At 43.2% G+C, this 11,997-nt stretch overlaps 1 long non-coding RNA gene and 2 other non-coding genes across 3 annotated transcripts; 2 read left to right on the top strand and 1 right to left on the bottom strand.

Moving 5' to 3' along the window:
- Positions 1–3,153: 3,153 nt before the first annotated feature.
- Positions 3,154–10,101, bottom strand: LOC116676157 (uncharacterized). Its single transcript, XR_004328603.1, has 3 exons — positions 10,030–10,101; positions 8,914–8,917; positions 3,154–3,219 (listed from the first exon to the last, which is right to left on the bottom strand). It is a non-coding gene; the product is annotated as an uncharacterized LOC116676157 (long non-coding RNA).
- trnan-guu (transfer RNA asparagine (anticodon GUU)) lies at positions 3,554–3,627 on the top strand. Its single transcript has one exon. It is a non-coding gene; the product is annotated as a tRNA-Asn (tRNA).
- On the top strand, positions 5,039–5,120 carry trnal-aag (transfer RNA leucine (anticodon AAG)). The gene has a single exon. It is a non-coding gene; the product is annotated as a tRNA-Leu (tRNA).
- Positions 10,102–11,997: the final 1,896 nt, after the last annotated feature.

Raw genomic sequence — 11,997 nt, 5'->3', positions numbered from 1 at the left:
GGAAACAACGGGACCTGTTGGTCCATTTCTTTAACTGTCTATGATCCCACCCCGATACACACCTGTTAGCTAGCCGCGAGCTCTATTGTTTACGAAACCCGTTTCCCGCGGTTCCAAACGCGGCTCTTTAGCTCGCCTTTCCACATCATAAACTCCATAACTAACCCACCACAGCTTCAGTCCACCACACACACGGCAGAAGGAAACCGTCTGTTGTCATTTTTACCGAGTACCAACCTGGAAAGCTGAATTACGGCATCAGAGAGTGAGAAAACAAACCGCCATCCTCGTCTTCAAAGAGGAGGAAAGTGTCCGTCACCTGGGCCCCGTGGTGTACCGATACCCGCACATTGGTTCCGCTTTCTTTGTTTCCCCGCTACGTTAATATTGCTTACCAATAAAATTTGAAATTCGTACTAAACTAAACGCTTCGCTGGTTATTATGTAATCCCTTAAGGGTGTATCACACATTCAAGCTGAAATAAATGTGGTGATATGCTGCTCTATACACGCTAAAAGTAGTGATTATATACATGGAGTCTGGTGGAGATATGCTGCTCTATACACACTAAAAGTAGTGATTATTTACATGGAGTCTGGTGGAGATATGCTGCTCTATACAAGCTAAAAGTAGTGATTATTTACATGGAGTCTGGTGGAGATATGCTGCTCTATACAAGCTAAAAGTAGTGATTATTTACATGGAGTCTGGTGGAGACATGCTGCTCTATTCACGCTAAAATAGTGAATATTTACATGGAGTCTGGTGGAGACATGCTGCTCTATTCACGCTAAAATAGTGATTATTTACATGGAGTCTGGTGGAGATATGCTGCTCTATTCACGCTAAAGTAGTGATTATTGACATGAAGTCTGGTGGAGATATGCTGCTCTATACAAGCTAAAAGTAGTGATTATTTACATTGAGTCTGGTGGAGATGTGCTGCTCTATACACGCTAAAAGTAGTGATTATTTACATGGAGTCTGGTGGGTTTGGTGATGGTTTCATGTTAAACTAAAAGGATCTTACTCTTTAACTAAAGGTCTATCTCTGTAGGGATCCATCCCATAATGTTGTCAGACTCTTAGAATAATAATCTGAGTCTGTCAGAGACAACAACACAACCTTTAGTGGACGGAAACTTTACCTTTTAATTAGGAGTGTAAACACAGACACAACAGGAAGAATACATCCATCAAATAATCAGCATGTAGTTTGTTTTATTGAACTCATTTTGCATTAAGTTGTTCCACATTCCCCAACATTTAAAACAAGTCGATCATTGACATTATTCTACAAGTCAGATGAATAAATCAGCAAACCCAACTCCCTACGGACTGAGCTACTGCCCCCCCCTAGTAGTTATACCTTTGACTTCATGACTTTAATTATGACTTTGGAGGCAAAATAACATGAAAAGAGAGACAACTGATAACAGTTGATTATTTATTAGATGTGACATATCATGAAGTGTTTTAGTCAAACAGTTCAAATGTTGATAATCAGAGATGAAATCAGATGAATGTTTCTGTGTTTGAGTCTCAGATCTGCTTCACAGTGCAGAGTGTGTGTGATGGTGAACAGACTGAACTTTGATTTTAGCAGCTGATCTTCAGTCAGTGTTTCTGTCCACAGGAGAGACTCTCAGTCCTGCAGAGGACACAGAGACACTGAGGAACCAGGCCAGAACCCAAACCCAGGATAGAGAGGCTGAGTGAATGTGGTGTAGAAGGTGTGGAGGTGGATCAGTGAGTCAGAGGAGACTGTGTAGAAGGACAGAGAGCCAGCAGGAACGTCCACATACACTGCTACTCTGTTAGAGACAGAGCAGGACGGGAGGGCTGTTCTTCTGTTATTGTGCCAGAAAGAGTAACCATCTTTATCAGAGCAGATCAGTCTCCAGGAATGATCATTATATCCAAACACACAGTCTCTACTGCCTCCTTTCCTTCTGATTCCTCTGTAACTCACTGATATCTCAACCTCTCCTCTCCTCTCGACCTCCCAGTAACAGCGACCAGTCAGACCATCTCTACACAGCAGCTGAGGCCAGATGTCAAATCTGTCTGGATGATCAGGATATAACTGATCCTCCTTCACATTTGTCACCTTCCTGTTGTTGTCAGACAGTTTGAGGTCTCTGTGTACTGAGTTTCATCAGATGATGGAGTTCTACTATCTGTCCACTAGATGGAGCTAACTGACCATCTAATGAGCTGAAGATCAGCAACTTGTACAGCAGCAGGTATCTCTCCAAGTGGCCTCCGTGTGACATATTACTTTGATACTTTAAGTACATTTAGCTGTTAATATTTACTACCTTAATATATATTTTTAACACTACTTGTTTTTGTCTGACATTTACCTTTACATAAACCGCTCCCTCCCTCTTGGGTGAGGAGAATATCTCCAAATTAAAACAATAAAAGCATCTTTCTCCTGACTGCAGCTCGCAAATCAACACAGCAAAAGCAGCGGTGTTAGAAATAAATTTAATATCTACTCACATTTGTCGACGGGTCTCTGGAGCACAGGCGGCGTCCCACCTGTGTGACCTCATGTTGCAGTGGATTGTGGGATATGCTTCATGCTGGAAGCTGCACTTTATATTCTAGCTGAAAGAAATAAAGGGGATGCATGGGATTACCCATAGACTGTATAGATATTGACTATATTATTAATATTAACGGTCTATGGGACTACCCCCTTTCTGGTTTACATGTCCCTGACTCTGCTGAATTATTTTAGGCCCGGTGGGGACAAAATGTCCCCCCCCCCCCTTAAAGTGATTAATGATGCTTCACCAGTAGACCATATATTATAATCCTCCAATAGAAGTGTTTTAACTCTGCAGGCCGGCTCCATTGCACGCATAACGTAAGAGGAGCTGATGTTCAACACTACGCTTCACCAGAATCACCAAACTGGAGACAGCGGCCAGAGAGCAGCGGGGGGGTGCGTATTAGAGGGTTGGCGCTTCTATCCCATCCCGGGCTTCAGTGTTGCCGGGTAGACGTGACCGGACTCCAGACCACCCAAAGGTAGAGATCTATTACTGCGTTTGCAGCTGAGTTAACCACACAGGCCTATTACAGCCGGAACTTAACTATCTGCTCTACAAGCGGACAAACACGTCAGTCTGTGTTTTTTACGAGGTGTGTGCGGCCCTTTCACACAGAAATGGATCCTAAAGTGTCTGTATTTCTTTTACATTAAACTACGGATATACGTGGCGTGTAACTGTATGTCAATGATCAAGCTTGTTGCTGTGACCAAGAAACCACCAGCAAAATTACTAATATATCATCAGTTCCGGAATTTTCTTGGATGCCAAATATTTGAATTCAAAGTCAGAATCCAGTCGACAGGTAAGAAAACTACAATGCACGTCAAGCTTCTACACTTCTGCATGAGTCAGTTTCCCCAATTTTCTGAGTAACAGGAAAATAGCCTGATAAGCAGACATGTGCCGCTAAACCTCAAAAAGCTATAAAGCAAATGCTTGTGGCTTAAAGATCAAGTTCCCGCTCATAAAGCATTAGATAGATGCAGTCTCTGTGGCGCAATAGGTCAGCGCAGTCGGCTGTTAACCGAAAGGATGGTGGTTCAAGTCCACCCAGGGACGTTAGTTGCTTATTTAACCTGGAGAGAGCCAACACTGGGATTTATCCTTCTGCAGAAAACCATAGAGCAGCCCAAAGATAACCCACGTGGCCTTACCTCTATCAGAAAGTACAGTTCTGCAAACCATGTACATAATAATCTTTATGGTCATTGGTATGCAGGTTACTTGATGTAATACAAGCAAATACATAAGGCACCACCCAACAGTTTTGTGATACGTGGCATGTAACTGTATGTCAATTATCAAGCTTGTTGCTGTGACCAAGAAACCACCAGCAAAATGAATGATACATCATCAGTCAGCCACTGCACCCCCACTGCTGCTGTATGTGGACTGTGGCTGCTGCATCAGTGGCGGTCCAGCAAGCTGCAGACAAGGTTTGGAGAGTGGCCAGACCTCCACATATGGCTGGACATCTGGTACTTCATGCGAAGGCTGGCTGTCAGGTGTACCACTGACGCTCATTCCCTCTACCCCACCTTCATGAGCTGTCTCTCTGCTGCATATTTGAGTGGGATGCAGGAGACCTCTCTCTGTTGCGGCGGGCAAAGACAGAGCAGCTCAGGCATGAGGGTGGGCCAGCCATGACTGATCATGCGGTGGATGCAAAGATCAGTAAAAAGGAGCTGAGCCAGTCCTGTCTCAGGAGGATACGCGGTGAGGAGGTCACCATCTGCAGGAACTGGGAGGGGCAAATGGGAGGGACCTCATGGGGGTGCCACTGCTGGACCAGGTGCACATGGAGCGCATCTGGCGTGTGCAGCAACAACACGTCAAGTGCATCCAGGACCTGCTTGGTGTGCAGCTACAGAGACGGGCACTACCAAGTATCGCTGTGCCAGAGAGTCCACGTCTCTGGAATCATTTCATTGTCACCTGAACAGGTTTTTTCTATCTAAGTAGTATGTGTTTCATGATTGTACTTTTGTTTTTGAATGGTAAATGGACATATTTTAAAGAATAATTTTAGAACTGTGCTGGAATTTGCAATAAAAAACCTGACCTTTCCCATTTTGACAAACTGTTTTGATCACTTGTGGTATTTCAATGAAGTCTTTGGTCTTGGACAGTCAGCTTTCAATTTAAACCTGTATATCCTATTGTCTCTGGAACAATATTTGGCAGTTGGATGAGTATGCAAAAGAAGTTGTAAACAAATTCAGCCCAGGTAAATGCTCAGCCCATATTCACACAGACCTAAACCTACTCAATAATGCTGGTTACAATATTCTAAAATCAACAACGCCAGAGATAAATGACAAAGAGTGATAAAAAATGTTTATAAAGTACTGGCATTTTTTAATAAAGTATTGGCTTTTGTCTTGCAAAAGTTTTGTTCCAAGGACATTAACAAGCATTACATTAGTTAAGGTCCCTGTGTGTGTTACGATGTGGAGCACAGTCATGTGCAGGTAATGTGGCCAAGTGGTCTAAGGTGCTGGATTAAGGCTCCAGTCTCTCTGGAGGTGTGGGTTCAAATCCCACCACTGCCATTTACATATACATTACATAGCTGGAAGGTAACCAATGTGATGACTTGGTGTTCAGATGAGGTGGTCACTTGTGACATAGCTTAATGAACTAAAGACTCCTTTCTGACTCTAGTTTTTATATCTGTACTTGCAATGCCCTGTTTTTAATAACCGCCCAATTGTAAGTGTTCAATGTGAAATACTCATTCATTGCCAAAATTGTCGGTAACTGTTACAGGGTGCATGTTGGCTAGCACGGTAGCGATACACCACCTATACCATCCAAAGAATATGTTTAACGTGTTCATATGTTTCGTTAATTTTCACAATGTTTAAAATCATCAGTTAACTTAGCCAGTTAACCTAGCCATTCTCCATTTCACCACATGCTACTGCTGCATTCATCAATCCGTCATTCTGTGTAAAACCATCCCATACTTCACAAACATTACCTATTTACAATAACCACGCAACACTCAGATCTCTGTTAACTATGTGTCTGTTTATTTAGTTTCAAAGTGTAACACAGGTTAAACATTAGTCATTTCAGCTTTGTCTTACAGGCGTCTTCTCGTTCTGTTTTAAGACTACAAACTGACTATGTGACAGATGTGTAATCTGTCATGTCCTGCCTTCTGAAGCTCTAGCCAGGCGCCATTCCTCGCCTAAAACAATATGAGTCATTCCAGTAAGTGAAAAGGAAACTCACATCTACAAAGATAAATTTGAAAGATATGACTCCCTGATGGTCTAGTGGCTAGGATTCGGCGCTCTCACCGCCACGGCCTGGGTTCGATTCCCGGTCAGGGAATGGTCAGGACTCAACACACTGTAAAAAAAAGATGTAAGTTTACATACATTATCACAGCCTGAGCCAAGGTCCAATCTTCCGCGTGACAGGGTTCCAAAGCTAATAGACCATTCAACAAGCAATTCTGATGCACTATACTGGCCCATTCAGGATGAGCACTGTATACTCTGACTGCAGCAACACAAGTTCAAATTTCAGTGATCCCTAATTTTTATGGTGATTACGAGACTGAATGCAAAGTGTGTGTATCCCCCATGTAACTCAAAGCCTATCACTTCCAGTCAATACCGTCAAATTTGGAGCTCCTTCAAGTTCCATAAACAACCAGGTGACTCCTCAACGTGCCCCCACCAACATACTGTTTACAGTCTAAATGGCCAAGGACATTAAACCTATAAGCTTATTTTAAACTAGATGTGGAAAGTTGAAAGGTTGATCTTTTTCACCTGTGTTGTGACTTAAAAACAGGTTCCACTGAGATTTGAACTCCACTTTCTTATCATGATTGTATTTTCACTGTCTGCAGAGGAATCAGCTGTTCTGATGGATTTAACCTAAAAGAAGCTTGAGTCTGAGATGAAGACTGAAGCTAAAAGTTCAGACATAATATTTATAAAATGAACATTAAAGTTTTTTACTCACAGTTTGTAAGTTCCCAGCAAATTTCTGCTTAATGGAAAACTCTCCAACTTTTCATCAGAAAACTGAAGAAGGATAGTGAACCGACAGCAGCACCTGTCCATCAGTCACCTGGAGAGGGAGGGGGCATGCGCCGCTGGTCTTCAGCCAAAAAGTGATCTCAGCCCCTACCTTTACACTGAAAGGTTTTTTCTGCCTCAAACATACTGGATTTCAACATCTGACAGATTATAGCCCACAAGAAATTAAGCAGTTTAAACACATTCTTTAAGAAGAAATACATCCATAAAATGCACATTTTACTTGCCTCAAAGTGATCATAGCTCCCAGCTTGTGTTTTTGTTTCTGGAGAAAAGATGAGAGCGAGCAAACAAGACACATGTTCATGTCTTAATCATCACAATAATCTGACTCAGGTTGAGCAGAATAAAAGTGAAATAAAAAGTGACAAAACTAAAGATTAAAGTCAAAGTAGCAACAGGCTACCACAGTGTAGAACTACTCTGTTACAAAAAGATCCTGCATTAGAAAGGCTACTTGAGTCAAAGTAGGCTACATACTTACTTAGCACTAACTTGAATTTTAAATTAAATTTTAATTTTAATCTGTTTATTGATCCCCTATGGGAAAAATTTCAATTTACACTCTGTGTCCACACTTGGCTAGTTTACACACAGTCTTGAACTACACACACATGCTCACGATCTATACATGCACTAATGGAGAGATGTCAGAGTGAGTGGGCTGCCAGCCGAGCCAGTGCGGGTGGGGGGATACGGTGCCTTGCTCAACAGCACCTGGCAGTGCACAAGAGGTGAAGTGACATCTCTCCACCAATCCACACTCCCTACTTTTTAGGTCCGTACGGGGATTTGAACCAGTGACCCTCCAGATCCCAAACCAACTCAATACGGACTGAGCTAATGCCACCCCTATTCAAAGTACAAATACTTCAGGTAAAAGTATTTTAGAGAGTGAAATTATGGAGCCTTCAAGTTTCTGAAAGATGATATATTTTCTATCTTTGGCACTAGTCTTATTATCGTGGGCAACACGATGAAAATGATTTTTAAAAACCTTCAGTGTGAGAAGGTTGAATGAACAGGCTCTTTTAGCACGTTCATGCACAACACTGATGAGCAAATTGAGCAAAAGTATGAAAGTGTTAGGAACATTAAAAAAAATACTCATGGGAAGTCATTAGGACTTTGGGAGGCAAAATAACATGAGATCCACCTCAGGATGAGTACTGATCATGTTGAATGCAACATAAGGGGAATATTAGGTTTAACATTCTATGGGGGGGGAGGGGGGTTTGAACATTAAACACTTCATTTTCTACAACCTGGTTTATTTTTCTGCAACAATTTGTGTCTTTTCTGCATTCATGCAAATGTCTTCATGTATGTAAAGGAAATATAATAGGTATTTGGAGTAGGCTGCACTGAGTTACATAGTTTTTTATTATGGTGGGGGAGGGTGTATTAATCTCAGTAAAGAAAGACAACTGATGAATGAAATCATGATATGATCAAATGAACAAATGATAAGACGTATAGATTTTATTAAAAGCATTTAGAAACATTAGACTATATGATGATTGTTTATAGAAACATTTGTTTTCCACATTTTAAATATATTACAATATGATTTAAAATATAAAAGGACATGATAGTGACCAATAACAGTTGATTATATTTGATATGTGACATATCATGAAGTGTTTTAGTCAAACAGTTCAAATGTTGATAACCAGAGATGAAATTAGAAGAATGTTGTTGTGTTTGAGTCTCAGATCTGCTTCACAGTGCAGAGTGTGTGTGATGGTGAACAGACTGAACTTTGATTTCAGCAGCTGATCTTCAGTCAGTGTTTCTGTCCACAGGAGAGACTCTCAGTCCTGCAGAGGACACAGAGACACTGAGGAACCAGACCAGAACCCAAACCCAGGATAGAGAGGCTGAGTGAATGTGGTGTTGAAGGTGTGGAGGTGGATCAGTGAGTCAGAGGAGACTGTGTAGAAGGACAGAGAGCCAGCAGGGACGTCCACATACACTGCTACTCTGTTAGAGACAGAGCAGGAAGGGAGGACTGTTCTTCTGGTATTGTGCCAGACAGAGTAACCATCTTCATCAGAGCAGAACAGACTCCAGGAATGATCATTATTATCGGTATTATTAAACAGTCTTCACTGTCTCCTTTCCTTCTGATTCCTCTGTAACTCACTGATATCTCAACCTCTCCTCTCCTCTCGACCTCCCAGTAACAGCGACCAGTCAGACCATCTCTACACAGCAGCTGAGGCCAGATGTCAAATCTGTCTGGATGATCAGGATATGACTGATCCTCCTTCACATTTGTCACCTTCCTGTTGTTGTCAGACAGTTTGAGGTCTCTGTGTACTGAGTTTCATCAGATGATGGAGTTCTACTATCTGTCCACTAGATGGAGCTAACTGACCATCTAATGAGCTGAAGATCAGCAACTTGTGCAGCCGCAGGTATCTCTCCAAGTGGCCTCCGTGTGACATATTACTTTGATACTTTAAGTACATTTAGCTGTTAATATTTACTTCCTAAATATATATTTTTAACCCTACTTGTTTTTGTCTGACATTTACCTTTACATGCACCGCTCCCTCCCTCTCGGGTGAGGAGAATATCTCCAAATTAAAACAATAAAAGCATCTTTCTCCTGACTGCAGCTCGCAAATCAACACAGCAAAAGCAGCGGTGTTAGAAATTAATTTAATATCTACTTACATTTGTCGACGGGTCTCTGGAGCACAGGCGGCGTCCCACCTGTGTGACCTCATGTTGCAGTGGATTGTGGGATATGCTTCATGTTGGAAGCTGCACTTTATATTCTAGCTGAAAGAAATAACGGGGATGCATGGGATTACCCATAGACTGTATATATATTGATTATGTTATTAATATTAACGGTCTATGGGATTACCCCCTTTCTGGTCTACATGTCCCTGACTCAGCTGAATTACTTTAGGCCCGGTGGGGACAAAATGTGCCCCCCCCCCCCCTTAAAGTGATCAATGATGCTTCACCAATAGACCATATATTATAATCCTCCAATAGAAGTGTTTTATCTCTGCAGGCCGGCTCCATTGCACGCATAACGTAAGAGGAGCTGATGTTCAACACTACGCTTCACCAGAATCACCAAACTGGCGACAGCGGCCAGAGAGCAGCGGGGGGGTGCGTATTAGAGGGTTGTCGCTCCTATCCCATCCCGAGCTTCAGTGTTGCCGGGTAGACGTGACCGGACTCCAGACCAACCAAAGGTAGAGATCTATTACTGCGTTTACAGCTGAGTTAACCACACAGGCCTATTACAGCCAGAACTTAACTATCTGCTCTACAAGCGGACAAACACGACAGTCTGTATGTTTTTTTACGAGGTGTGTACGGCCCTTTCACACAGAAAAGGATCATAAAGTGTCTGTATTTCTTTTACATTAACTACCGATATACAGGAAACGACTTCATGACTGTCAGTGAGCAGATCTGCAGTTTGGTTTTGAGAGTTTGTGTTTTTATTTCTTAGTCCCCCCCCCCCCCGCATCTACAACACAGAACGGATCAAGTGTTAGGAACATTATTAAAATACTCATGGGAAGTAGTATTCATCCTCAGCCCTTTAAGACAGAGACGTAGTATTCATCCTCAGCCCTTTAAGACAGAGACGTAGTATTCATCCTCAGCCCTTTAAGACAGAGACCAACCCTGGCAGCAAGAACTCAGGGTCCACCTGCCCTGCAGCTCAGCGCCAGATCAGACTTGGACTCACTCCTCTTATTTTAACAGCCCGACCTTAAAGAGTTCTTCAGGTTCTGCAGAATGACAAACTACGTTTTGTGGAAAAAAGACCCTAATCTATACAAATGCATACACATTTAATAATGTGGGATACATTATTAACATTAACAACAGATGTCACACATGACCTTTAAGACTTTAAGAAAGGTTTAATGTGCAATTTTAGTTCAGACCATCCCATAAAACGTCTTCAGTCGCTTGAAAGTGAAAGTACCAAACATGGTTAGTTCTGAGGGCCATCCTTCTTTTCTTCACAAACATAAACAGTTATAATGCTAATCACCCAGACAAGCAGCTAGCTTCTACACCTAATGTCCACAGCCCAGACTAGCAGCTAGCTTCTACAGCTAATGTCCACAGCCCAGACCAGCAGCTAGCTTCTACAGCTAATGTCCACAGCCCAGACTAGCAGCTAGCTTCTACACCTAATGTCCACAGCCCAGACTAGCAGCTAGCTTCTACAGCTAATGTCCACAGCCCAGACCAGCAGCTAGCTTCTACAGCTAATGTCCACAGCCCAGACTAGCAGCTAGCTTCTACAGCTAATGTCTACAGCCCAGACTAGCAGCTAGCTTCTACAGCTAATGTCTACAGCCCAGACTAGCAGCTAGCTTCTACAGCTAATGTCCACAGCCCGGACTAGCAGCTAGCTTCTACAGCTAATGTCCACAGCCCGGACTAGCAGCTAGCTTCTACAGCTAATGTCCACAGCCCAGACTAGCAGCTAGCTTCTACACCTAATGTCCACAGCCCAGACTAGCAGCTAGCGTCTACACCTAATGTCCACAGCCCAGACTAGCAGCTAGCTTCTACAGCTAATGTCCACAGCCCAGACTAGCAGCTAGCATCTACACCTAATGTCCACAGCCCAGACTAGCAGCTAGCGTCTACACCTAATGTCCACAGCCCAGACTAGCAGCTAGCTTCTACAGCTAATGTCCACAGCCCAGACTAGCAGCTAGCTTCTACAGCTAATGTCCACAGCCCAGACTAGCAGCTAGCGTCTACACCTAATGTCCACAGCCCAGACTAGCAGCTAGCGTCTACAGCTAATGTCCACAGCCCAGACTAGCAGCTAGCTTCTACAGCTAATGTCCACAGCCCAGACTAGCAGCTAGCGTCTACACCTAATGTCCACAGCCCAGACTAGCAGCTAGCTTCTACAGCTAATGTCCACAGCCCGGACTAGCAGCTAGCTTCTACAGCTAATGTCCACAGCCCGGACTAGCAGCTAGCTTCTACAGCTAATGTCCACAGCCCAGACTAGCAGCTAGCGTCTACACCTAATGTCCACAGCCCAGACTAGCAGCTAGCTTCTACAGCTAATGTCCACAGCCCAGACTAGCAGCTAGCTTCTACAGCTAATGTCCACAGCCCAGACTAGCAGCTAGCGTCTACACCTAATGTCCACAGCCCAGACTAGCAGCTAGCTTCTACAGCTAATGTCCACAGCCCAGACTAGCAGCTAGCTTCTACAGCTAATGTCCACAGCCCAGACTAGCAGCTAGCATCTACACCTAATGTCCACAGCCCAGACTAGCAGCTAGCGTCTACACCTAATGTCCACAGCCCAGACTAGCAGCTAGCTTCTACAGCTAATGTCCACAGCCCAGAC

Source organism: Etheostoma spectabile, unplaced genomic scaffold, assembly GCF_008692095.1.
Source record: "Etheostoma spectabile isolate EspeVRDwgs_2016 unplaced genomic scaffold, UIUC_Espe_1.0 scaffold00002754, whole genome shotgun sequence".
Taxonomy (NCBI): domain Eukaryota; kingdom Metazoa; phylum Chordata; class Actinopteri; order Perciformes; family Percidae; genus Etheostoma; species Etheostoma spectabile.
This window is presented reverse-complemented; position numbering and strand designations above follow the sequence as displayed.